The 27,148-nt window shown below is 26.4% G+C and overlaps 1 protein-coding gene across 4 annotated transcripts in view; it reads right to left on the bottom strand.

Annotated features, from left to right (window-relative positions):
* The window catches only part of LOC148231114 (very long chain fatty acid elongase AAEL008004), a 51,521-nt gene extending 37,491 nt beyond the window's left edge, over window positions 1–14,030 (bottom strand). For 2 of the 4 annotated variants that reach the window (XM_088194048.1, XM_088194045.1), the window contains exons 1-2: window positions 13,938–14,030; window positions 7,591–7,743 (exon numbers count right to left, since the gene is read on the bottom strand). The gene's annotated coding sequence lies outside the window, so the exon portion shown is untranslated. Of the gene's footprint in view, window positions 1–7,590; window positions 7,744–10,862; window positions 10,993–13,937 lie in introns of those variants that run through there. The other 2 variants (XM_088194049.1, XM_088194046.1) reach the window with 1 other exon arrangement.
* Between the last annotated feature and the right edge of the window lie 13,118 nt (window positions 14,031–27,148).

The raw sequence follows: 27,148 nt of genomic DNA, 5'->3' as shown, positions 1-27,148 counted from the left end.
ATATAAGTCAAAGAAATTCTTTAGTTATACATTATTAATTTTATAACAGTCCTTGAATATAAATTTCATTTAATTATTACACGCACGAGCAAACAAAAAGATGTTTATAAAACTTGTCAATCAAACATTTTGTGTTGCCAAACATAAACATGTCTCAATTATTTCATACACATAAAAAACAATATTTGTTCAACACTTATATTTATATCGAACACTGATGTGAAATTTAATTCGGCAAATATATATTTCAAAGATTTCTTGCCGTTTTATTACGACATCGTTATCATACTTTGAATTATTAAAATAAAAGTAATACACCATGTAGAAATTGCCGCAACTTTTTTCTAAAGATCAATTAAATATGTTAACAAGACCTTCGTTGATATATTGATTCATTGCGTACTTAAGACGAAAAGAATCAATGACATTTAGATCACTAATTATCCTCAAACAAGTCATTATATATGCATTGTTTAGGATACAAAAAAATATGCAGTTATCGATGTGAGATAAATGGAAAAATAGCTTTGTGTTGATTAGTAAACATATAAGACTATTTGAAAAGCTTTATACTTTGTGTTTGCTTATGAATTAAAATACGTTCATTATGTGTCCGGCTATTGAAATTATGCGAGAAGTCACAATTCATTTGTATCCGGGTATAAATGATCATATTAGCTTATTTTATAAATAAACAACATATGGGTACATAACTATGAAATTTCGTACAGGAGGAAAAACTAGTATGTAAAACGTTTTTAGCGATAATTGCAGCGAATGGTTGTCGAACTTGACCGAGACCGTTCAGGTGTTCAATACAAAAGTTTTTATATTTATATTTTCGTCTATAATATATTTAAATTTTATTGTAGATATCATCGGATAATGATTGAGACGACTTATTAATAAAAAAAATGAATGCATATGTAAGAATAAGATATTTTATGCTAGCTGAAATAGATCATTATTAGAGAATGTACACCTAGCACGATTTTAATTAATCATCACGTTATTAATACATGAGATTAAAAAATTTAGGTACACATAATCTGCGAAGATCGATTGAAATAAAAAATAAATTGAAAAAAAATTGGGTATATATTGGGATTCAAACCCAGGACTTTTAGCTCAATAGTCAGCGACTTGTAGCACTCGTCTATGTTTGTGTTAATATTAATTATGGGCTAAAAAAATATAATTTAAATATTATATGTAAATCAAAGTTTTGCGACTATAATATAAATAAATATGTATTACAAATTAAAAAAAATCATTTAATGATTTTTTATTTTTAATATGATTCTCACTCAAGTAGAACAAGTCAATAAATAGGATTTTCCCAAGCAAAAGGATAAAGTATATTAAAAGTCTAAGAACCGAATTTTGATAATCATATTAATATTGTTTCGCCAATGATTTATTTTGCAAAAATCGTGATAAAATTTAGACCACTTCACACTGTATATAGACTTGCGAAAATTACCACGTATTAACTGGGTAACATCTTTGATTTGTGCCAGAAAGAATAAAGAATCTAACAAGATAGCATCTCTTGATTCAACTGGAGGTCTATAAAAGTTAATTTAACGATACAACCGCGAAGTAGCGACGTCGAACTCTACGAATATTGATTTTTCTCATGTATAAAGTTTCGTAACAAAGTTACTCCGTTAATACATTGCACATGTGCCAGTGAGGAATGCAGGTGTACGAAAACGTACGGAAGTTGTGAAATGCATCTCAAAAGAAAATCAACGTGGAAAAAAATAATAATAATATCCTACCGACGTTTGTTTTTTGATAATGGACAAATTGGCGACAAGTCGATAATCAGAACAATTTCACGCTATAAATGTACCGTATTTTTTGTATCTTAACGAAATCTCGTTTCAATCGAGCCGATACGTTAATGTGATAATTTATGTATTGATTTTTTCTTTAAATTCGGCCCGTTAGATCTTGTTTTTGTGACTTGAAAACGTTGCGTATAAAAGCGATTGCAGTTAAACAAAAATGTCATAATTTCAACGGCGCTTAAATTGTTTTAAATTATGTGCAATCAGGAAACAGATTATATAAATAAATTTAAATTTATATAATTTTTATTTATTTAAATTAAATTAAGACAGGTTATCCCAATGCGTCATAATGGTTAGAAACAGTACATAGTAATATTACAATCCACAAAAAAATAAAATAAAAAATTGTACATGGTACGAAAAAAAACATTGAATATTAAAATTAAATGGTAGGAATCAGACCAGCTCCTCTTAGCTGACATTAAACACATCGAGACGAAATCAAAGCTGTGCCAAAAGGGATTGAAGAAGTTTCTATGGATAATTATTTAAAACAAACTAGCAGAAGCTGACAACACTGCAATTAGTCTATAGTTATTTATGCAATGTCATCTTTTAATGAATATGGGTGACTTTTATGCATTTCCAAAGGTCTGGAAATGATGAATTTTTGAGGATCAGATCAAAAATACGTTTTAGAGAAACTGCAAGAATGTATGAATCAAATCAGGCCATAAAAACTTTACCTTCTCAAAGCTGTATTTATGATCTGAGCACTAAAGATCAAACATATACAAGAAGGAAGCGATTTTACGTAAAGCAAAAAAGATTCCTCGAAAACAGAACAGAAATATTGCTCAAAACCATCGGAGTTCATAACCTTTGGAAATTATTTGTAATGCAAGATTATATACCTGTATTTTTTTATAGGAAATAAGTACATGATAAAATTAATTATATATAATTTTACAATTAAAACAAATCTTTAATATTACCAAATTGTAATCGTGTAACATATATTTTTATATATCGGTACAGCTACAATACTAATATATGAACTTTTACATGTGACATTAACATGGTCCACAGATTCTCTACTTTTAACCAAGAAATGTATACAAATTAAAATAACTAGTTATGATGCAAATATGCAAATATATCATCGTAAATCGTGATGAAAGATAAACAATGATTAAATCCGATCTTTGGTTAAACTTAACCTACTTTCGAATAGAATTGTGCACACAAAACTTAATTATTGTGTTGATTAGGAAACATCATTGAGTGTTGCTAAAATATTGAACAACGAATCTACCGCAAAAGAACGAAAGTTACAGAAAAAACTAGCGCTGATATCTGAGTAATTGCGAGTGAAACACAATTTGCCTATTTTTTACGACATTGATTGCCTAATTTTGGCGTCAATCAAAACAAATCAGCTGCATTGTGTTTTTATGTACATATGTATATGTATATAAATCATATGATGCGTTTTCCTTATTAAATATGCGCATTTAATACTCGTACAGTAGCGTTGATTTTTTTCTGAACATAACAAATATTTACTTGGAGTTGAATCGGATAAATATAGTCGTGATTTAATTTTTCATCTTCTTCATATTTTACTAGAGACTGTAGCTTAAATATTAGGATATACATGTTATATTGCTAGATAGATAACTAGTTTTTAAATTAATAAGCACTTGATTTGTTATGAAAAAGGCGTATGTAAAAAAATAAGGTTTTTTATTGTCAATGGTAACCTACTTTTAGTGATAAAATATTTAAATCTTCAATGAAAAGTAATTGATAATCATAGGGAAGCTATTTTTGGTTCAGTTTCTATTATTTATTACGACGTCTTTATACTGATTTATAGTAAAACAACATTCAGATATCAGTACACAAAACTTTAACGCCACATTATAAAAGGTATTTTTTGAAGTGATTGTAAGCTTATTACACCTAACTACAATATATTAAACATATTTTAGAAAAATCTTTTTTACGAGCGGCAAATTTTCATATGGCCTTACAGAATTGTGTATTATTACTTTTACATATAATTGCTTATAAGTACAGTAGACCCCCAATAGCAATTTACCGTATTATTGGGGGTAATACTGTGCAATATTTTTGTTATTTAATTTATAAGACCAGTACAAAGTATGAATTTATTATCAATAAAAGTAAAATCCTAATCCTAAATAGATTTTGCGCAGCTATTTACTTGCATTATTATTAGCAAAATATAAAAATGGAGGTATATATTTTGTTTGGAATATGTATTGAAATATTCTATATAAGTAAAACAGTTAAAATAAAACGTTAGAAGTATGTTAATATTACACAAATATAAAGTTCTAAAATACAGTTTTTTCATTAATGATACATTTGAATTAAGATGTTGTGATTTTCCGACTTCGCTCAAATCAGTTGTAGTTTGAGTATGTTTAAATTAAATTAAAACCAGATTTTCCATAAGAATTTTATAGATATGCTAAAATAAAAACTGTATATAAATGTTTATTTTTCTAAAGATGCGTCGCTTTCAAGAATATCCTTAATCAATAATTACTTAACGCTATTCAAAAAAAGCAAAAGTAATCAATGAAACAATATTTTTACATTTGCATCAATTAGGAAACTCATGGAAGTTGGGAAAATGAGTCCTGAGAATTAAATTAAAATACTAAAAATATGTGCCCCTAAAAAAACAGTGGACTGCAGTTGGTATTGTCCAATACGACATTTTTAACATATGGCAAACAATCATAGCTAAGATTTACTACATGCTACTGAAACGCATCCTTTAGAAATAATTTAGATAATTATTCAGAAGAAATTTTAATGCTTGCAAGAAAATGCAGTAAAAACTTTTAGGTTAAGAAATATTATCTCACTCTCCATATCTCCTGACATTTCTCCAACCGATTATCATTTTTTTACATTAAATAATCATATGATAAGTATAATCAGGAACTTTTAAATTATTTGGAAAGAGATACAGAACGTTATCATTTTTTAATTAAATATTTTTTTCTCAAAAAAATTCTGCTTCTACAAAATTGAACAAACTTTTTTGATTCCCTGATAATAACTTTATAATTATATTTAGCCATTATTATAAATGGTAAGAATAAAACTCCTGTTATTATTGTTATTAAATCTACTGCTTTAATAAAAAAATATGATCTTAAAGAGCTCTTAAGAAAATATTTTTTAAATACATAGATTCTGAATATTGCTTCTGATAACGTTGGCAACTTTAATGTCTGTTGTTAATGTTTGGCATAGCTGACAAATATAAGGATGCAACTAAAATAATACAAGCTTTCTGGAATTTAGAATAAGAGAACAAAGGCCAAACTTGACCAAGATGAAATTGCAATATAATTTGCGAACACTTGTAAACATTACAGAGCTAATTTAAAAGTTGTTTCTATCTTAATGGGATGAAAGTTAAACCAAAGATCTGCCTTTTTTATGATATAAATTTTTAACCTAACCAATGATTAACTCATTTATGGTAGAACAAAAAACTACTGTAAAACGAGCTATAAAGTTTTAATTCCGTTTGTTGTTACAATTTTGTCGTATCTATACGAATCATGAGTTGAAAATGACGATATCGATTAGATGTTCAATGTGACATGCGGGTTGTCAAATACTGCATCACAGTTTAATGTTATTATTTAATATAAATAACAGCATATTATTTCCATTTTTTAATTTCTCGTAACTATTGCGATGAAATTTGTCGCAAAGACTATAACTAATTGCTCTATTTATGTTCCTTGTTCAATTTTTTTTATTGATATCATCCGCATTTTGTGCAAATACTATGTCGTTATCAATTGCTATATATACATCTTTGATAAACTGGAGAAACAGTAACGGACTTAGATTGGACCTCTGTGGTACTCCCAAATGATAAGTTCACAAGATTGATAAATCATACTTTATCGATAGATATTTGAAAGTTGACGTCAAACTGGATTTTAGTATCAAGGGACTTCGTCACCGCTTCAAGAAGTAAAAGAGATTGGTGATTGTGGAACGAAGTGGTCCACTAAAGCCTGCCTAGTGATTATAGACATACTCGTCAATAATTATATCGAGCAACTTAGCAGGTGTTTAAAGAAAGGCGACTGGCATAAAGTTTTCTATGTAAGATTTGTAACCATTTTGTAGATCGAGATGACTTTTGAACACATACATTAATTGTATATAATTATCGAAATATTACTTTATATTTAATTTATTATGCATTATACATAATCATGCTTTATTTTTATCCCGCAGGACATAAAATTCAGTTACAATAAACTAGTTACTCGATGCGTTCCCAGTCGAAAGAAAACCATTTCGTTCGTTAATTTTCACGCATCACACTAACGTGAAAAGTCGATCTGGTTAACCTTTTTCACTTTCCGATCGTAAAATCAATTTCGAGGCCAGTATCTGATTATAAAAAATCGTATCATGTGGGATTTTCGCGATCGTTGTGCAAAAATGCGCTGATTTGGGGCACAGCCGTCGTCGAGAGTCGGTCAAGTGCGACCTGTAAAGATTTCAAGTTCAAAACCGACGGTCGAGCTTGTTTCGTTGAGCAAAAATCGTTAATATGGTTAGCGTAACAGTTATGTAACGACCATCGAGAGTGAAAGAATAGCGTGTTATAAAAAAATCGCGGTCAATTTTAGCATTTCGCATCAGAGTTAATGACTGTGATGATCGCTACAAGATTTACTTTTAGTCTAAAGCTGTTCGTTTATGATAATATCCACAATGTTTTGTAACATAAGAATATTTGTGACCGTGTGATTTTTATCATGAATTATTAATAATATATTAATCCACATGGGTTAATAGTGTGAGAGTAGGTCGCGGATTTAAGACACAAGGTTAAACTTGAAGAAGCTTAAAACGATTTCAAGACACAAGTAGCGCGATTTTATGACATTAAATACTTAAAATTATACCTCTCGATAATATTCTATATTACTGAAATTCCACTTTATTTTTTTCGTATTGAAAAAATATTGGCGACCTTAATGATGAAACACGATAATTGATCAATTGTTTACGCCAAACTGCATTGCAAGAATTTGTAAGACGAATATAAAACGGTCGTGAAATATATTATATAAAAAATTGCAGAGACTTTTAACGATGAAAAATATACGCTTTGACATAATTTACTCCTATATAATAACAGATTCATTTATTAATTTATAACACAAAATAATATATGTTTACAAAAAAAAATGATACCCCTGAACTTAATTAGAGACAAATTCATTGATTTAATTTTTATTAAAATATAATATATAACCCCTTTTATTAGAATATACACTCAAAACTGTAACCTAAATTTTTTTTATGCGTATGAAGATTTCCCCTAAATAATAATATTAGAGAAAGTTAAGAATTATTTATTTAAATGTAAAATATTTACTAATGTAAATATCCGTTATAAATCAATCAGAAAAAAATATATTAGACCGTGAGAAATATACTTAAACATTAAAAACTTTAAATACAATTAAAGACCAGTAAAAAAAACTAAATAAATAATTTAATAGAATATGAAAAAAAAATGGTTGCTCCACAAATTTTTAATTAGTATTAAATTATTCAATATGATTTTAAAATAATATTGACTTAAAATAAATTAGGTTCATTGCACAATAGTTAAGTGCAATCTTCAGTGCTTTACGCAACATTTTTGCAATGCAATTCTATTCTCGGTGTTGTTTATTATTGAAATAATATTGAAATTACTCACCCTTAAGCGTCGATCAGCAGTTTCACAATAATTTCACCGACACAATAATGTCTTTTTTCTAAATGTTCCAAATCTATAACGCAAGTCGTACGATCATATTTTCACACGTTTTTATGTATGCAACGGCCGTCGTGTCGCGCAGTCGATTTAGATCTGTGGAAAAAATACAATATAGATCAATCAAACGAGAAATGCAAATTATACTATACCAAGTTGCGTAAACATAATTGCTGGTTTGACGCAATAATCCATCTCGACGCAAATTACTATGATACAAGCTCATGAAAAAATCGTATTAATCGACAAAAAGTATTTGCATTTTTTCACACTGCTGCATTGTGTTGCAGTAAAGGATTATTATTATTGAAAAAAGTAATGTTGTGTGCACTTTTGTATGTGTAATAACAATTAAGAACGTAGTAATTCGCACGGTGCATGTTAAAGTGATTTGTCCTAAATACACAACGTAAATACATAATATAATATTCATACATTGTACAAATGCAAAAATAAACATAGACATTTTTAAGAGTATTAGATCTATTTATGTTAACAACGTCTATTGTTAAATAATAATAATATTAGACACCCATTTTGAATGCATTATAATTTCATTTTTAATATTTGACATACACAGTTACATTTATTTATAATAAAACTCTGATATTAATTTATAATTAATAAAATAAAATGTATGTACTATGTGACTATGAAAAATATGATTTCCTAAATTGAGGAAAAGCCCAGCAGAAATTAATTAAAATAAAAACCGTATAAATAAAATGTCTAAAAGCTAAAAAACTGCAACGCAAAGAAACCTTGAAATTTAATTCCAAGAATGTTTTATCGTCAAGTACAATTAGGTACTAAGCCCAAGTATTAATTCGTTACACACGAATCTTCACCCGCAATTTCTAAGCTTGGCCGTATTTTTTTCCTTAATAATTTTCTCACGTAATTTCGCGATTACTATGTTTGCAATACGCTTGTATAATAAAAATTTAACCGTTTAAGAACTTTCGAAGTAAAGATTGGCGGTTTGTTGAAGCATGGGAACCCGCGCGTGTGCATGTATGTATTATATGTATGTCAACAGCATCGGAAGAATTTTCGTATTGTAAAAATAAAATGGCATTTAAAAATATATTCGCAATTGTGAAAAAATTAATAATAATAACTAGGTGCAAATACGCAATAACCTCAAAAGTGTATTGATGGTCAAAATTTCGGCAAACATTGGACTTTTACCTTCGCGGCTTAAATATGCTGGACAAACATACAGTTTGGCGTCAGCTTGCTGTAACTGCTGTTTGTAAATATTTACATGTTTAAAATTGAAAAATCGTACGAGATGTCGATTATGATTAGGAACTGTCAGATAAAATCTATTGACGAAATCATTGTTAATCATCACAGCAATGAAGGTCGACAAATATGCGGAAGGGAAGAAATATTTTATTAGAAGATAGTAAACATTAGTTTGGACTAACAGTAAAAAATAATTTATACACTACTTGAATTCTATACCCGAGATAATGATTCACAGCAAATAAAAACGTGATTTAGGTTATGCAGACTATAAAGAGAGAAATGCACACAAAATTATCTTAGAGTAAAATAGGTGTGGGATATATTTTTTTATGATTCAATAACTGAGTATGAGTGATTAAAATAGTATGAAAGAGTACCTATGCAACATTTTATTAAAATCGATCAAATAGAATTGTATTAACTCACAAAAAAATATATAATATATATTCATAAGACATATAGAAACTTTGTTGTTAATATGATAAAGCATAGTTTAAATATCATGTAAAAAAATAAAAATCGATATACAAACACTATAATAATAATTCCTGTTACAAAATCAACGGACAATACAATTAATAACTAATTAAAATTTAAAGTTTTCTATGTTTATTATCATAAGATAAATAATTTATTCATAATATTAAATTTGCAAAGAATTGATCTTATCCTAAAATTTTATTAATGTATCTGAAAAACATTTGTTAAAATATTTACTTAAACGTTTATACTGCGTAAGAATAATATTGTTGTATTAAACATAAATTTACTATCAATGAAAAATTAAATTATTATTTTTACATTAACGTACAATATAATATACAGTTTTTAATTTTATATAATAAAATCCTAGTTTTTTTTATAATAATTACTAAAATATATTTAATATTTGTTTATTTAATATGTTAAAATAAAAATTGGGCCAAAATGTTGGTACATGCTAACTTTCATTTAAATTTTCGATAAAAGGTTCTTTCATCCAAATAGATATGATATAAACTGCTTGAAAATATTGTTATACAAAAATATATAGATAATATAAAAAAAACGTAAAGCAACCACTACGCTGTACTATATTCATTAATTAACTAACTTTTTCTCTAACAAAGTAAATCGCACTACTATAATAATAATACATATAATTAAGTAATAGAAAAAAGCAAAAGTGTTTTATGTTTAATACATAAAAAAATATACTAAATATATTGGCGTTTCACGTGATTTTTTTCTTTTATACATATATTAACTACAGTTTGAGATTATAAATGATTTAACATAATAACTCGAAAAAATGCTTTAAAACAAATCAATTAGCAATTGAAAGTTTTTTACGAGCTTACACAAACTGCTGTTTAACGATGTTATATTTATAAATATATGTATAGAATAATAATAAAACGCCTCTTATACATTTAATGACATTTATAGAGGGTCATAAAAGTAAAAGCTAACGTACTTTGTAATTATTTTCTGTCATTAAGTTGTGTTCACGTAAAAATCTAATTTTCATAGTGCAAATTAGCCTTTGTGATATAAAATACACTTGCGGACATCGAGAAAAAATGACGGAATGCAGCATTTACGATATGCATAACTCGTTCGAACAAATCGAGGTCGTTAATTATTATAAAATCGCTCACTTTATAATGAGACAATAAAAATATATGTATACGCAGAAAGAAATTTTAATCATCGTCAATGATACGATTCATACAATGCGTTATATAAAAAGGCAATGGCGAAATAATGTGTGTCATTATCGCAACAGTGCGTTTTGTAATTTGTGATGTGGTATTTGCATATCTTAACGATCGGAAGTAAAAACAATTAACACATCATAAAAGTTTTCATTGCGGGTTTGACGCTTCACCACGCGTCGATGTCTAATGAGCGTTTTTGAAGATTTATTCACTTTTATTTATGATAATACCCTTTAATTATATTAAAATATAAATATTTACCAATACAAATGATTCAGCAGTACAATTAAATGAAAACACTATGTTCACTGTGCAAAACTGAAAACTGATATGCCGATACTGCGGATTCCGGTCGAACGCGTGCGGCTCGCGGGCCACTCCGAGCGCCTCTGATCGCAGACCTTATGGAAACTCGAATTGGACCTCAATACTGTTGACAATATTGATTATGCAAACGGCATCATGACTTGCTTCCATATCGCGATTTCTAACTATCAACCGCTCGATGCAAGTGTGAAAAATTATTTATTGAACATATTTTTATTTCACATCCCTCAGAGATTCACACGTGTGAGATCATCAGAAATATACAGTTTTATTATTATCCAAGGTCTGTCATTAAAATTCACATATGAATACGATAATTCAAATTTTATTCAGGAAACGAAAATATCACTAAAGGTCGAACCAACAACCTCTATTTAAATTTGGTAAAATCTGTCAATTTTACAATAAATGCTTGTTTAATGTTGAACGCTCTGTGCTTATTATTTTTTTGATCCAAATTTATATGTATCTAATAAAAATTAAAATAAAACACAAGATACATGAGTTATACTATAGCAATATTTTTTTTAAATAAAAGGTTTAGTTTTCTTAGTTTAGTTCGATTTTCATATCAAATGTTTTTAGTAATACTATTTATTTAATCAAACTTTAGTAGAAATTTAATTTATTTTTGAATTAAAATTTTGCTTAAAAATAAGTAAAATTATGCGATACTTCAAAGCAATTTTTTTTTATATAATATATAGTTTTTTATATATGGAAAAAAATATTTTATATATTATATGTAAGTCAGCATATAAATTTACGTGTGGCAAAATTTTGTGTAAAGGTCATTGCTTTACACAAAGTATTTTGATAAAATATGCTACTATAAAATATATTCTTTCGGAAAAAAATTTACAAAATTTTATTGTTTAGAATATACTGTATAAAGATATATACCATAAAAATATATTTATTTTTAATAAAAATTAAAAAAGAGCCTAAATCAATATATATATTGTACTGCAGTGCAATATAAATCAAATTTCAAAATGCGTTTATAACATTGTTAAGATGTTATAAAAATATTGTAATTAAGTGTACGTTTTTAACTCTGCGTTTAACTGTGCTAATTAGCAAAAAAGCTGAGTCAAGGTTTAAAAACATCAGAAGGAACAAAAAATCAATTTAGGTACGAATATATTTTTTTCTTTCATATAGTAACATTATTAAATTAGTATATAATACAATTTTGATATACAGACAGACAACATTATTAAATTATGTTCTTTTAAAAAATAAGATATTTTTTGCTACATAGATTTAAGCAGTCTTAGTTATATATGAAGTACTTAAGTACATATATATGAACATACACACTTATAAAAAATAAGATGCGTAATATATTAAATGTATTTTGACTATATAATATCTAAAACTTATTTATTTTGAGCATAAAGTGTAACATACTTGAAATGAAGCATTAAGTATATTAAGGCAAACTTAAAAAATAATGAAATAATTAAGGATAAAATTAAATAAAACAGTCAAAGTATGAAAAATTACGCATTTTATGTTGACGTTACAATTTTTATTTGCATACTGTAACCGCAATGGAAAATTATTAATTATTTTATAAGTCTTTAGAGATGATTTCTAGAATCAATTTTTTTTTATTGTTACACTTTGAGGTTTGAATGTTTTTTTTAAATAATTAATAATTACATACTGTTAATTGTGGACGCCCTATATAATGTTGACTTATTATTTAAGATATAGAAAGCAACAAAATAGTATTACATCATCTGGTTTTAAGATGAAAATTAATAGTAAAATATTAAAGTTAAATATACTTTTCACATGTGCTTATTTATATATATTTTATATAAAATAATAATTATATTGTATTAAATTATACAAATAGCTTAAATATACAATATAGACCAAGTATCGAGGTCTATATATATATATATATATATAGCAAACACTTTATCATAATTTACTCTATTTTTATAACGCTACTAACCTTCTTGCTAAACTACATATGGCAATTAAATAGTGTCATGTATCAAAGGACCATAATTGAGTTGCATGACATTCTGAATAAAAATATTGAGAATCACTGAATCAATTTTGTTGCACACGCCGCAGTTAAAGTCAGGAATATATATAGAATTTAGAACGACTAATCATTTTTTATTGAGCAATGCATGTAACACGCTGCAATTTTTAAAATATTCGGTCTGTGCATTGATATACCATTTTTTTTGTAATATTTAAGAAACACTACGATATAATTTATAACACATGCGCGTATCTAACCACCGACCTTACAAATAATCGTTTTGTAATTAATTTTCCATGATGTAGACCAGATCAATTATTATGACGCAGTTGTTTGATTTATCGTTCGAAATTCTTGATCAAACCTGCAATAATCGTTTTCCTGATAAAAATATCTATTCCTGCTCATTAATATTAATTACACACTATCTACCGCTGGATTTTCCGCGTCTCTAAGAATTTTATTAAACGTGACTTGACAGCAATATTGTTATTTGATTGTATCAGCGTCATGTTTAACAGAATAATCTTGTATTGGCATCACATTTAAGTTTCAGTTAAATAAATAGTTAATAATCATAAATCAATCTGCATTTGTATAATATTACAATTGAAAAACTTCTCCTTGATAACTCAAGCTTAATAAATAGGAAGTGCGAGTCTTCCGGTAATATATTTATTTGTTGTAAGCAAACAATGGCTTAAGTGAGCTTTTGGTATATTTATATTATAAACACTTAACGACTAATTTGTAAATAAATACTTTGTCATTTATAAATCAATAAGTAATAAATTAAACAAGTGAAGATTTATAATTATACGTAATAAATAAAAAAAATAATATGGATTAGTAAAGATTAGTTAACTAAATCTTTCCACGAGCTTTTTCACGGTGTAAAATATGGATCGTAAAGCTTTCTAATCATTTTTAATCTATTTGTTTGTATTGTAAAAATTAGTAAAATATATAAAATAACGTGTTATGTAAGTTTAAAAACGTACTAGTGTTAGTTCACCCGCGTGCACTAATCGAAACGATTAGTTTCGTACGCGCACTGACTTGCCAAGAGCTGACCAAAGACTGGCCGAGGTCGGACATTCGACATGTATTTATCATTCGATGACAAAACTGGATTTTTACGACGGATGACTATGTCGATTTTGTCTTTTAGATGTCAGTCAAAAATTGCTGGTTTAGCAACTTGGGAAATGAGGGTTGGTATATTTTTCAACCGTGTAAAGACGCTTTGTAGTTATATTACGAACATATCGAAGTATTGATAATCATGGCTTCGATTCTGATAGAATATTATAATATTAGAGAACTTTATAATATAATATTATTACGAGTCAATAATATGATTTTATTGTATAATTTGTTACTACTTTTTTATTTGATATAGATTTAATAGCAATTAAAAAAATATTTTATGTATTTTTTTTTATTTTATAATTTTTCATATCATTTTAGATTATTATCGCTTATAAATAAATAGTATTTAATACAATTTAAATCATATAATCACTTTATATAATATTTTCTATGGGTATACACGTACAAAACATTCGGTTGATTTATACTATTGTGTGTTAAAGATAGAATTCTATTGTAGTTTTATAAATATTTAAGATTTATTACATTTTGCATTTAAATTTTATATCTCTCTTAAATATTTATTACAAAAATACAATCAAAATTAAGCATTTAAATAATACTAAGCTAATTGGCATAAATATCTATAATAAATTTCATTAAAACCTATTTTTATTTAATCAAATTAAAAACATTTAAGATACTTAGGTTATAACATAATATTTTTAAAATATAGGATTTTATACATATGTCACAATTTTATTGCTTAAATAATTCTAAAGCTAAAAATGAACTATTATATTAATATTACGATCGATATGATGTTAACTATTATAAATATTTTTGGCAAATTTAATTGAAACGTATTCACATGTAATTCATTTACAAATATAACACAATATTATTAAAATTCAGTTTGATTTTTTAATATTTTTTTTGAAGCTAATCTTTAAATGGATTAATATATGTTGAATATTCTTAACGAAAAATATAAAATATGTATTTAAATACTACTAAAAATTTATCTAATGGTGAGTGTTATATTATTTAATCTTACTATTTAGTTTGATAATAAAAATAATGTATTTTTTAACATGTCATATTTTTTTATACATTTAAAGCTAATCTATAAATGGTTTAATGGTTTAATTATAATTATAATTTAAATTTTGTATTTAAATAATACTAAAAATCAATCTAATGGTGAGTGTTATTTTTATATTTAGCAAATTTAATAAAAATCTATCTTTATTTATTTCAATTATGAACTTTTAAGATCATTTAGTTATAACACTATAATCCAAATATTTAATTTGTTATTTAATTTTTTTTCAATACACATATAACATTTTTTATTTATTAGAAGCTAATCTACAAATGGTTTTAAATATTTTGAGTATTTTAACTAATAATATAATTAAATGCAGTATTTAAATAATACTAAAATGTGTCTAATGATAAGTGTTATAAATATCTTAAACAAATTTAATTAAATCTTGTTCCGATTTAATCTATTTATAAAAAATTAAAACATTCAGTTATAACACTATAATGCTAATATTCAGTTTGTTATTTAATTTATTTTTTTAATATCTGAAACATGTTTTATTCATTAAAAGCTAATCAATTAATGGTTTAATATCTCTTGAATATTTTTAACTAATAATATAATCAAAATGCAGTATTAAAATAATACTAAAATGTGTTTAATGATATGTTATAAATATCTTAAGCAAATTTAATTACATCGTGTTCTAATGTAATCAAATTATAAAATTTAATTTAGTTTTAATAATATGATCATAATATTAGTTTGTTATTTAATTTATTTTTTAACATATGTAACATTTTTTTATTTATTAAAAGCTAATATAAAAATGGTTTAATATCTCTCGAGTATTTTTAACTAATAATATAACTAAAATTAAGTATTCAAATAATACTAAAAAATCAATCTAATGGTGAGTGTTATAAATATATTCACCAAATTTAATTAAAACCTATTCTCATTTATTTTAATTATAAACATTTATGATCGTGGCGATATAAAATAATATTCTTAAAATTCAGTAAGTCTTATTAGTTATTCATTAAAAGCTAATCTATAAATGATATACTATATCTTAAATATATTAAATCTATAACATAGAAAATAATTAAAATGAAGTATTTAAATACTACTAACAATAGATCTAATAGTAAGAGTTATAAATAACTGAACCTTCTTATCATTTAATTCAATTTAAAATATTTAAGAACCCTGATTTACACATTATTCTTAAAATACAGTAGGTGAATATAACTTTTATACAGGTGAAAATTTTGCAATAATTAAAAACTAATATATATTATCATGAATGACAAAGAAAATAATTAAAATTTTCAATTAAACTATAATTTTTTATTTATTTAAAAGTAATACTTATAAAAGTTTAATATTATTTTAGGAATTGTATTAATAAATAGCAAATTTTAATGTTTAAAATAATCTAAATCTTAATTCAGAAATTGAGTTAATTAATCCAATTTCGCTTTTATAAATTATGGTTCATTTTGTTTTACTAGTATTAGTAGCGTTAATTTTAAGCATTTATATAAAATAAATCGTGATTATATAAAAATGGTAAAAATTAAGCTAGTGACAAACAATATTATAATAATAACATAAAACGCAAATTGCTTAAATATTATTGTATTTTATAAATACAGACTTTAAAACACATACAATCGATTTTATTTATTGGGAGTAATATTATTTGATATGATAAAAGCAAACATATTAATATAACATACATATATTATTATATATATATATAGTGTAAAAAATCGGTTAAATGTACACAATTTATAACACATTTAGGTTTAAGATAATTAGATTATTTAATATTATAGCAATTTTGTATTTACCTGATTTTTATCGTATTTTTAAAACACTTATTTTATACTCGTAATACAAAATTTTCTTCTAATTTGTAGACAAAAAACATATGAAATCACTAAGTATTTATTTTAATAAAATATAATTCCTTTCTTCTGATGTTTTCAAAATTTAAAAATAATTATGAGAAATGGTCGAATCGGTCTTAAATAATAGTTATAATTTTAAATTGCAACTGGTTTCCTATTTTCAATAAAAGGGAATTATTCTACTTCAATAAAAATAATTAGCTTTTCTCTTTTGGCAATAGATTCAGGTGTATTTTATTTATTTTTACTAAAAGATGTCATCTAATATATTTTATAAAGAACACTTGTTAGGAGTACTATCAACTGTATTTTATACATAATATATTATTTTATTTTTTATATCGATTCCACAAAATCGGTATTTATCATCAGAAACGATTACTTACTGCCTTAAAAACATACTGTTTAGACGTGAAACATTTTTGATCCTTATATAGTATTTTTTAGCAGTTATGAGTATTTAATATTAATTAATATATACAATACAAGATTATCTCATTATTTTCTGACTTAATACACTTTTATATTATATGTTTGTTGATATCAATGAACAATTTGTAAATATTTAACCAAATATAATACCATTTATAAAATATTAAATATTTTACTTACGAGTAACTTTAAAGCGTTTTATCCATATCGTGAATTTTTTTTATTACCATTATATATTGACTTTTACTTTTTTTACATTTTTTCAAGTAATATATTATATAAATACTGTACTTTTTATTGACAATATTGAAATATATTTTTAAAACTAAAATAAATGCCTTAATGTTTATATTTCTGCTATACTACAAAAATAATATAAAAACAAAAACCCAAATCAATCTTCAAGTTTCTTAATCGACATGACGTCACTGGTTATTTTTCTGATTTACGTGACTTGTTTTGCCAATGTCAATGCACTAAAGTGATCCATTAACCTTAAGACATTTTCACTACGTTTCTGTTATATTAAAATACTAATGTTCAAGCGTTTTGCGATAAAAACAAGAAATCATAAATGTTTAATGCTGTAAAAAAAAAATAAGCACGTAATTTATATGTATGGTTGTTTGATTTCTTAAAAATGCAAATTTTAGATATTTTCAGAATCAGTTTTCAAAATACGTTTCAAATGATATAAAAGTAGTAATTATCAACGTTAACACGCGCTGTGTCTCGTTAAAATTATTTATCACACACAAGGGTCAAATATTTTCGCAAAATGCTTTCTAAATGTGTGTTAACTATAAACTTAAAAATGGTTCGTTCTAATTTTTGCAGTTAAATTTGGTCCATTTTACTTTTTATTAATTACAATTATTGTTTTATGCGTATGCAGTTTGGAATTTTGAGCCTTACTAGGAAAATACACGATTAAAACATACTTTGTTTGCAGTATAAACAAAAGCATAGATAAACCCGAAGAATGGAAAAAAAGAAAATGCAAAGTCCGTGCAAATATTTGCCAATTGCTTGAGTTTTCCACGACCATCATTTATTATTTAATGCACGACAGAATGTCATGAAATCATTTTATTGTTTTTTTTTATTTATTTTTACCTTAATATTAGTCATTGTTTAGCAAATGAAAAGACGTAGTTTTGAACATAAATCTTAAATTAATAATAATAATTCGATAAAAATAAAAATAAAATTCTGAAAATACATATAATATATTTAAGAATTAACTAATATGTTGCTTTATTTATTGGTGTTAATCCACAATATTTAATAAAAATAATCTGATCTAAAAGTTTGACTATTAAATTAAAATAGTTATAATATATATATTTAATTGATGACTGCTGCATCTTTATGTACCAATATGTTTATTGTTAGCGCAAATTTTAAATTTATCTTTTTTAATTTACTGTATTTAGGTGTGTTTTAATGATTAAAGAATTTTATCGTGCTTATTTAAAATAATCCTTAAAATATCGGGATTAATATTTTGTTAAGAACAATAAATTTGTTACTCCTGCACTTGTCACGTGCGGGATTGCTGGATCCTCGCATGTAATAAATACCCGTTTAATGGTGCTAAACTCAATTATAACATTTATTTATTGAAAAGGGATGTAAAATCCTTATTTAACAGTCCGAAAGTATTGTTTCACAATGTAAATTTTACACATCCTCAAGCATTTGCCGTTTAACAAAAAAATTAAAATGCGATTTTTTTGCAAAAAAACATACGACATACTCAGAAGACGGTCGTATACAAAAAAACGACATTTAAGTGTATTGTTATTATTTACCGTCAGTAATTTATAGTCTTTCTCGCTCGTTATCCATCGGTTGATGGTTAGCACCACTAGCATGTGATGTGAACAGATTTTTTTAAATTAATCCAATGCAATTTTGATACCAACAGCACAGAAGAAATTATTTTATTATATAATTATTATTTAATATCACTTAAGAAGTAATAAATAATATTTACTCTTTTAAAAAATTCTGCACGTACAATTAGGTGATTCATAAATTTTCATTCAAAATTTTATGATTCTTTCAAGTTTAACAATGGTCGGCACTTTATAACGTTCCTGTTAATCCTTTGATTCATAGTAGAAACGCATTTTTACTGTCAACAATATATTGGGACGGGTGAGTCCTTTTATGTGTTTTTACGATAAGCAAATTTATATATTAAAATTGTCTCACGCTCACGAACAATTTAATCTTGACTGTGGACTATAAAATTTATATGCTATGACTAAAATAAATATTTTTTAAATACAACTTTAATAAAATTACACTTATTTGTTATTTTACAAATATTTTAAAATTGATAAATTTATCAACCATAATAGTTTTGTTTTAAACAATAAATTTTCCGGAACAGAACCGAGTACTCGGAAAATTTAATAAAAAATATCCGAGAACCGGGTAATAAATTTGGACTGGTATTTTGATGCCCTACTTATAATAAAGCTTACTTGGACGTACGGAATAAAAATGTGAAAGGCCGTAAGCACCTTTAACATAAATATAATAGAGAGATTCCAGACCAAGTGCCTTAGAATGGTAACTAATGTCCCATGGTATGCACCCAGTAAGGTCATACGTCAAGACCTTAGCTCCATTGAGAATTTGCAAGTCATATAAAAAATTCTAATCAGCTTGCTAAAGAAAAAAAATCACAAGAAAAGCTAAAAAGAGATTTGCCAACTAATAGCAGCTAACAATGAAAGTTGATTACGAGAAAGGAACTTTTCACAACAAACCATATTTATATGTCATAAAACTAATTGTATATATATAAAAAACAGACTGTAGAAGAAAATAAATAAAGAAAGCATATATAGTTTAGTACTTGCTTTTTATTTTATTATAACCTGGAATTTTCTTGCTAAAGCTAATAGCCAAGCACACACGCCAGGATTGATCTCTCTATCATCTGACTTAATAAAATATGGACTTGCAATCCATTTTTCCAAAATCTTTAGATCATCAGTTAGACAATATCCTTTACATCTTTTTGCTAGCATTTCCATATAAGTTGCAATTTATTTCAACGCAGTAGGAGTTATGAATGCAACGCACCAACCTTCTCTACAAAAATAAATATTTGAGAGATTGCCTCTTGTAATACTTAAATCCTTTTTTTAACTTTTAATAAGTGTGATAACATCAAGTAAAATATAAAAATATACTCTTTATACATCTGAAAAAAAATCCTACTACTGTTTATAAGTTGATATTTTTTGATCACATATGATAAAAGAATTTAATACTAAAACACAACATCATATATATGGGAAATAATTTATGATACTCTATTACTTAGATTATTTAAATTAATTATAAATTGAAGACATATATGAGTCTAGCAAAAAATAAAAATCCTAAATAAAATATATGTTTACTAAAATACTATATAAAGTAAGGTTCTTAATTTAATAGAATTATTTAACTGGAAAGCAATAATATGCAAAAATACAATTGTCCTTCGTTGGATAATCTTGCATAAGAATTTTTATACATATAAATTTAAAAAACATATTAACATACTGAATAAAATTTGTAATATTATGAATAAAATATACAACATTTTAATGCAAATCTTTTATAATACAGATATGATTTTGATAAGATATTAAGTGTTAATAATAACTTATATATATAACTAAATAAATATAACTGATAATTTAATATATTATATTTGATCTATCCTAATTTTTCCATAAATATGGAGTGAATTGAAAAGTGTTTGTTGCAAATGTATTTCTTTGCCTTAGTTTTCCTCATTTCTGAAAAAATAATATTTTACTTGTATGACTGAATGTAATATATTATGTAAAGAAAATTTACGCTTCTTTTAAAGATTGATTTTTAATAAAAAAAATATTTTTTTTAAAAGGATTTGTTATAATTTTAAAGCAAGTTTCATTTTTACATCATATTAAATTACACGCATAATCCCGCACTACGTGCGTCTCACGAAGGCCATTTTTAATCTTTATTCGCAAATATACCAATGCTCAATGTTATGTAATGTGAAATACAGATCGAAGGCAAACTTCAGCTCGATTCAGAGACGGTGACCTTACTCGGCCAACGTGTCTTTAAATTTGAAACATTTGACAAGATAGTCTTGTTGGACTCAAACGATTCTACAATGTGAAACTTTTTAATATGAAAATGCAAATCAGTACCGTTTGGGGCCAAATACCTTTTTGGATTTCAAAATTGGTGATAATCCAAGTCTGGCGACATCTTAATTGTCAAATGTCGTCATTGGTTTGTTCTGATTAATAGAAGGCGAAAGGAATATGACTTTTATTTAGTATATATGATTTTTAAGGTCCTGTTTATGATCTACATTATACAATTAAGTATATTGATTAATTAAAATCGTTTAAAATAAAAGTTATGCTAGTTAATAAATTCTCAATGTATGCATAATAATTAATAAAAATATGTAGGAAAACATAAATATATTTATATGTTTCTACATATTTTTTAAGATAAAATAAAGTGTCTGAAAGGAGTAATTTTATGTTTTTTGGCTTATGTGTCCTGCCTATTAATTTCGTGGCAATGATTACGGGTAGTTCTGACATCTTATTATGATAACTAAATAGCTGTCAGATATATTATCACATTGCCTATAAAGCATGATAAATATCGTTAATAAGAAGAGAAAATAATATTAGAGTATTATATATTATTTTTTATAAACATATTACTTTTTATAATTTACTATATGCTTAAAGCAGATTAATTAAAATTTCATGCACAATCCCTGAAATAAATATTTTAATTACTTTTATAAATTTTTGTCTTGTCACATCATTTTTTTAACATTTTCACTTCAATACTCTTAACCACTAAAACGCCAGAAACTCACCGGTGCGTTTTGATGATTATTTTTTTAACAAATTTTTTAAAGCATGCTTACGAAATATTAAAAAAATATTTTTTAATATTTATTAAAGATTATTGTACTAGCTTCAATTATCAGTAAATGATAAGATGCAGACACGTAAAGAGAAATAACAAGTGACTCACTAAAAAGTCGCTGACATTTAAAGGGTTAAGTGCATAAAGAACTTTAAAAACGAGTCTGGATCTTAAAACAAATCAAGAGAGAGAAAATATATGCATAAAAATGTAATTCAGTATATATTAAAAAATAATCTCTTAATTATTTTTTATGCTTTTTTTTGAGTTTTAATTTAAATTTAAAATTAATTTTGGTATTAAGGTGTGTCTTTTGGAGAGAAAAGAGAACTAATGTTATGATAAATTGAGGTTCTGCTTTCACCAAAGCTTTTAGATATTCGTCATCAACTTCGATGAAACGTCTAACAGGTGCGCATTTACCAAGGATAAAAGTAGACACGTTCGAATTTTATTAAGCATATGTTTTAAGTCGCTGTAGATGCGTTACTTAATTTTTTAATATCGTAAATTAATTTATTTTTGGCCACTGATAATTTTTAATTTGGGGTTGTTACACGACCGAAGATGACATAAGCTTTTTTTTAGGGAGTGTCTCTATTAGTATCATAAAATTAAATTGCTTCTCAAACAGGATACAACAAAAAAAATTGAAAAAATGCACTCATATATTACACGCAGTGAAAAAATATATTAAAAGGCTTAAAAATTGCTATTTTCTTCTAAGAAAATGGCATGAAAATTTTTTATTCAGCTCGTAAAATCAAGATGTTTCGTAACTTTCGTAATCTTTCAAACAAAAAGCAAAGGGAAATTTTGATTTTTAATTAATTGGAAGTCGTAAAGATTTTTAATTTTCGGTTACTTTAAAGACCAGAACAATAACAGAAACGACGACAAAAAAGATGACAATACTGGTATGATAAGAAGCTATGGAAAGCATGGATGTAAAATATGGAAAGATGAGAAGCTACAATTTAACTTACGAATTTTTTACAATAATTCGATTTTCAATGAGTGAGAATCAAATGAAGCACATCTAAACCGAATTTTGACCAATGGGAGAGCGTCACAGTGGGAACTCTCGTTTTCGAACATTCCTACTGCGACGGCGCCGACACGATTTTAATGCTATTGACGTGAATTTTTGACTTCTGAGAAGGGTTATTTGTTTTGCGCCCTCCTATTGACCAAAATTCGGTTTGAATACACTTTGACCAATACATTCATATCAATAGATTTTAAAATAAATAAATTTTGTTTAATTTTTTATGCGGTTCGTGGCATAGGAAAAGCTGCTTTAAATTTAGTTGAAATGATATTTGTGACAATAAGTGAATTCCGGCACCTTTTTTGTTTAAAAAAAGCCCTGTATATTCCTAAGACATTATAAAAGCTCTATGCTGTTTTCGTTTTATACATCGTATAACTTTCATATATGTACCTAATATAAATGACATGGGTCATTTTTCAGAAGGAGTTTTGCAAAGCACGTCATGATGCAGCTTACGTCACCATTGAACACGATTAGCATAAAGAAATGAGTTTCCAGGACGAAGATCTGATCCGTGACGACAATCGAGTCATCGTCGCGTTCGACAGAAGAAAAGATAAGCCAACAGGTTTATCATCAGACGCACGACCAGGAATTTGGCCCCACTAGACTTGTGAACTTGACGCTTCGGCCACTCGCAGTGGCCAATCGAGTGGTTCGAATCGAAAACGTTGGCCAACAAGATAGCCAGTGGGTAAACAACAGGTGTGACCTCGGACATAGCCACCAAATTATTATGGACGTTGCGACAGATACGCGGCTTCGACTCTTCTTCTTCTAAAGCGGCATCAAATTATATTATTGTGCATCGAATAAGACCTTGTTCTATCGCGAGAGAAAGAAAAACAACATTACATACACGTTGATTGATCGTCTGGTGTAATGCAACCTACAATAGCAGAGATTGGTATGTCCATTATGAAATCGAAATTTAATAAGTCGCAATGCAGTGATGAAATCCAGGCAGAAAAATCTCATCAAATGAAAAGGGGAAGAGCATCAAAACTATTATTTCGAAACTTTATATTTAATTTTATATCAAAGTAGTTGTTGTTTAAATTTAAAAGCAGGAATTATTAAAGTAAAGCAGTAACCACAAAAAATACAATTAGAAAATTATTTTTTCCTTAAAAAAGGTCACAAGATCTTATATTTGTATCTAGAATAAATTTATAATATTTAAGATATATAGTCAAAATAATTTACATAAAAATGTTTCTATTTCTTAAAGCTTCTCATTTTTTAATTCGATTGCCACGGGGGATCCGGTAAATTTACCGCCAGCAATTCCCCGACGACAATTGATCGTAAGCAATTTACCGCCTCGTCAAATTGCTTTACATCTATAAAGCTAAATAAATTATTAAACTAAATAATAAATAATTAATCGCCCAAGCAATTTATAGCCAACAATAGATCGCTAGCATATTTTACCGTATATTAGGATATATCATTAATTTTTTCTTTTTTATATATTTTAATCAACTCTTGTATATCTGGTGAATTCTTAATGGAAGTTATTGACAAAAAAATATTTCAAATATAAGTAAATGATGTGCGCTATATATGCGCTTATATACGCTTGACCGAGATGGAGGAGGTTCTTTTGCCCTGGCTTCAGAATCATTTTTTTTTATTTTAGTCCTGGCGTAACCAGTGGATTTGAACAGACAGATATTTAGCAGCACTGCTTAATTAATATACAATTCAAACGGCTGTTGATGGATTTTAAGAAACTAATCCCTTCAAACCTAACCGTACGTAGCACTTGTTGGTCAGTCGTAACAGCTAATAGAATTTAATTTATTGCGCTTTTAACGCGTATGTGCGACAAGTGCTTTCTTAAAGTCAATACGTATTTGTAATACGTGCTTCCCACGCACATTTCTAATAATTATTATAAAAAAGGCGGTTAGAAAAACATTACGTCCTAATCCAACACCTAGTATGTCACTTACTATCTGCAAAGCTGACAGTTATGCATATATATGTTTTAATTCTAAATAAATTCTATGTATTAACTCATAATATGCAATTAATATAATATTAAAGATCGGTTTTCTTTGTTTGTATTATATCATGCTGAAATAAGGTTGTAAAATTCAGGCAGAAATATTCCGTTCAATTTTCAACATTCACAGTATATTACGAAAACGTAAAATTAAAATAAAAAAAAAAATCGGATAGAAATGCCGCTCTTTTAAATATAAAGCTGCGGTTAAATATGCAGCATTTAACTTATTATTAGTGTTCTTAAATAGGTTAATATGTATAGTGTTTTTAATAAAAATAGGAAAGTTAAATTGTGATTATAAATGAGAGCAATCAATTTTGATGTTTAGTAATTAGTATTGAAACACAATTTTATATTTAGAATTTAAAGATATTTAAATACATATTTTGACAACATAAATTATTTAAATACAAAGTGTTAAAGCAATAAATAATATAAGCGAAGCTTGTTAGGGTTCACAACTCAAAATATAGTGATTGCAATCTATTTAATATGTCACAAATAAGAGCTTTAAAAGTGTGTTTAATATTAAGGTTAAAAAAACGAGATATGCTACTACTAATAATAATTATTATTTAATAAATTATTGCTTCATCGCAAACATTTAAAAGAGAGTAATACTAGACATAGGTACCTGGCACCCCGACAAAGCCGTGCAGGACAATCCCGCACCGACTAAGCCGCGCCGTCATAGCCGCGCAAAGTCAAAACAAAATTCATTTTATAACATGGTTTTTTTTTATTATTAATTACAAATATATATATAGGAAAAGGGAGGCGTCTCGCTACCGCTCGCGCCGACTTTCACTGTAGAACCAAACAACCTAACCTTTTTTTAATGATATTTATTTTCATTTCGGTATATTTTGTAACTGTCCAGCATCATCCAATCTATGACTAATTGTTCAAAAAGCGGATCACTAGTGATAGAGCTGTCCACAAAACAAAATAATTAGAGTTAAAAAAATCATTTTCTTTCATTTTATTCAATTTTATAATTTTGATTTGCGTGGCAATGTCGGCGTGGCAATGTCGGGGTTGTATTGCGCGGGATTGGCTTGCGCGGCTATGTCGGGGCGGCTTAGTCAGCGCGGGATTGTCCGGCGCGGATTTGTCGGGTCCCCTAGGTACCTACATCATCAGTAAGAATACTCTTTTTATAATATATTTATCTACTTTTTTCTAATATATGTATGTAGATGTCTATATATAACAATAAAGATTCACTTGCACTTAGTACAGGGTTATTTATGTTGAGTCTTAATCAATAGCAAGTCTAGTGCTTTATTGTCAATTTGAAAACAAAAACACAGCACCGATTTTTTTACAAATTATATTTGTCAATTTATAAAAACAACTGTTTTTTAGTATCTCTATAATACATGCTATTTAGGCAAGCGTGTGTAAATTATTTATATTTGAAACAGGATTGTTCCATTAATTAAGTAAACACTGGAACTTATGAGGAAAAAATAAAAAAATGCATCTACATGAAGAAGTGTTTAAATTAAACAAATTGGCCAAGTTTTAAAATTATGAAACCATAATTTAAATTATTAAACGAGTCTTATAAGAGCAATGAACTTTGACAATACTGATTGTTTATATGATACATTTATTAGAACTTAAATTAGATTGGGTATAAATTAGGATTACTTTTATTTCAAACGAAATTTCATTGGAATATAAAA

This window comes from Plectrocnemia conspersa, unplaced genomic scaffold (assembly GCF_051122295.1).
Source record: "Plectrocnemia conspersa isolate PC_06_02 unplaced genomic scaffold, ASM5112229v1 ptg000010l, whole genome shotgun sequence".
Lineage (NCBI taxonomy): Eukaryota > Metazoa > Arthropoda > Insecta > Trichoptera > Polycentropodidae > Plectrocnemia > Plectrocnemia conspersa.
The sequence above is the reverse complement of the archived record's forward strand: the minus strand, read 5'-3'. Positions and strand labels throughout refer to the sequence as shown.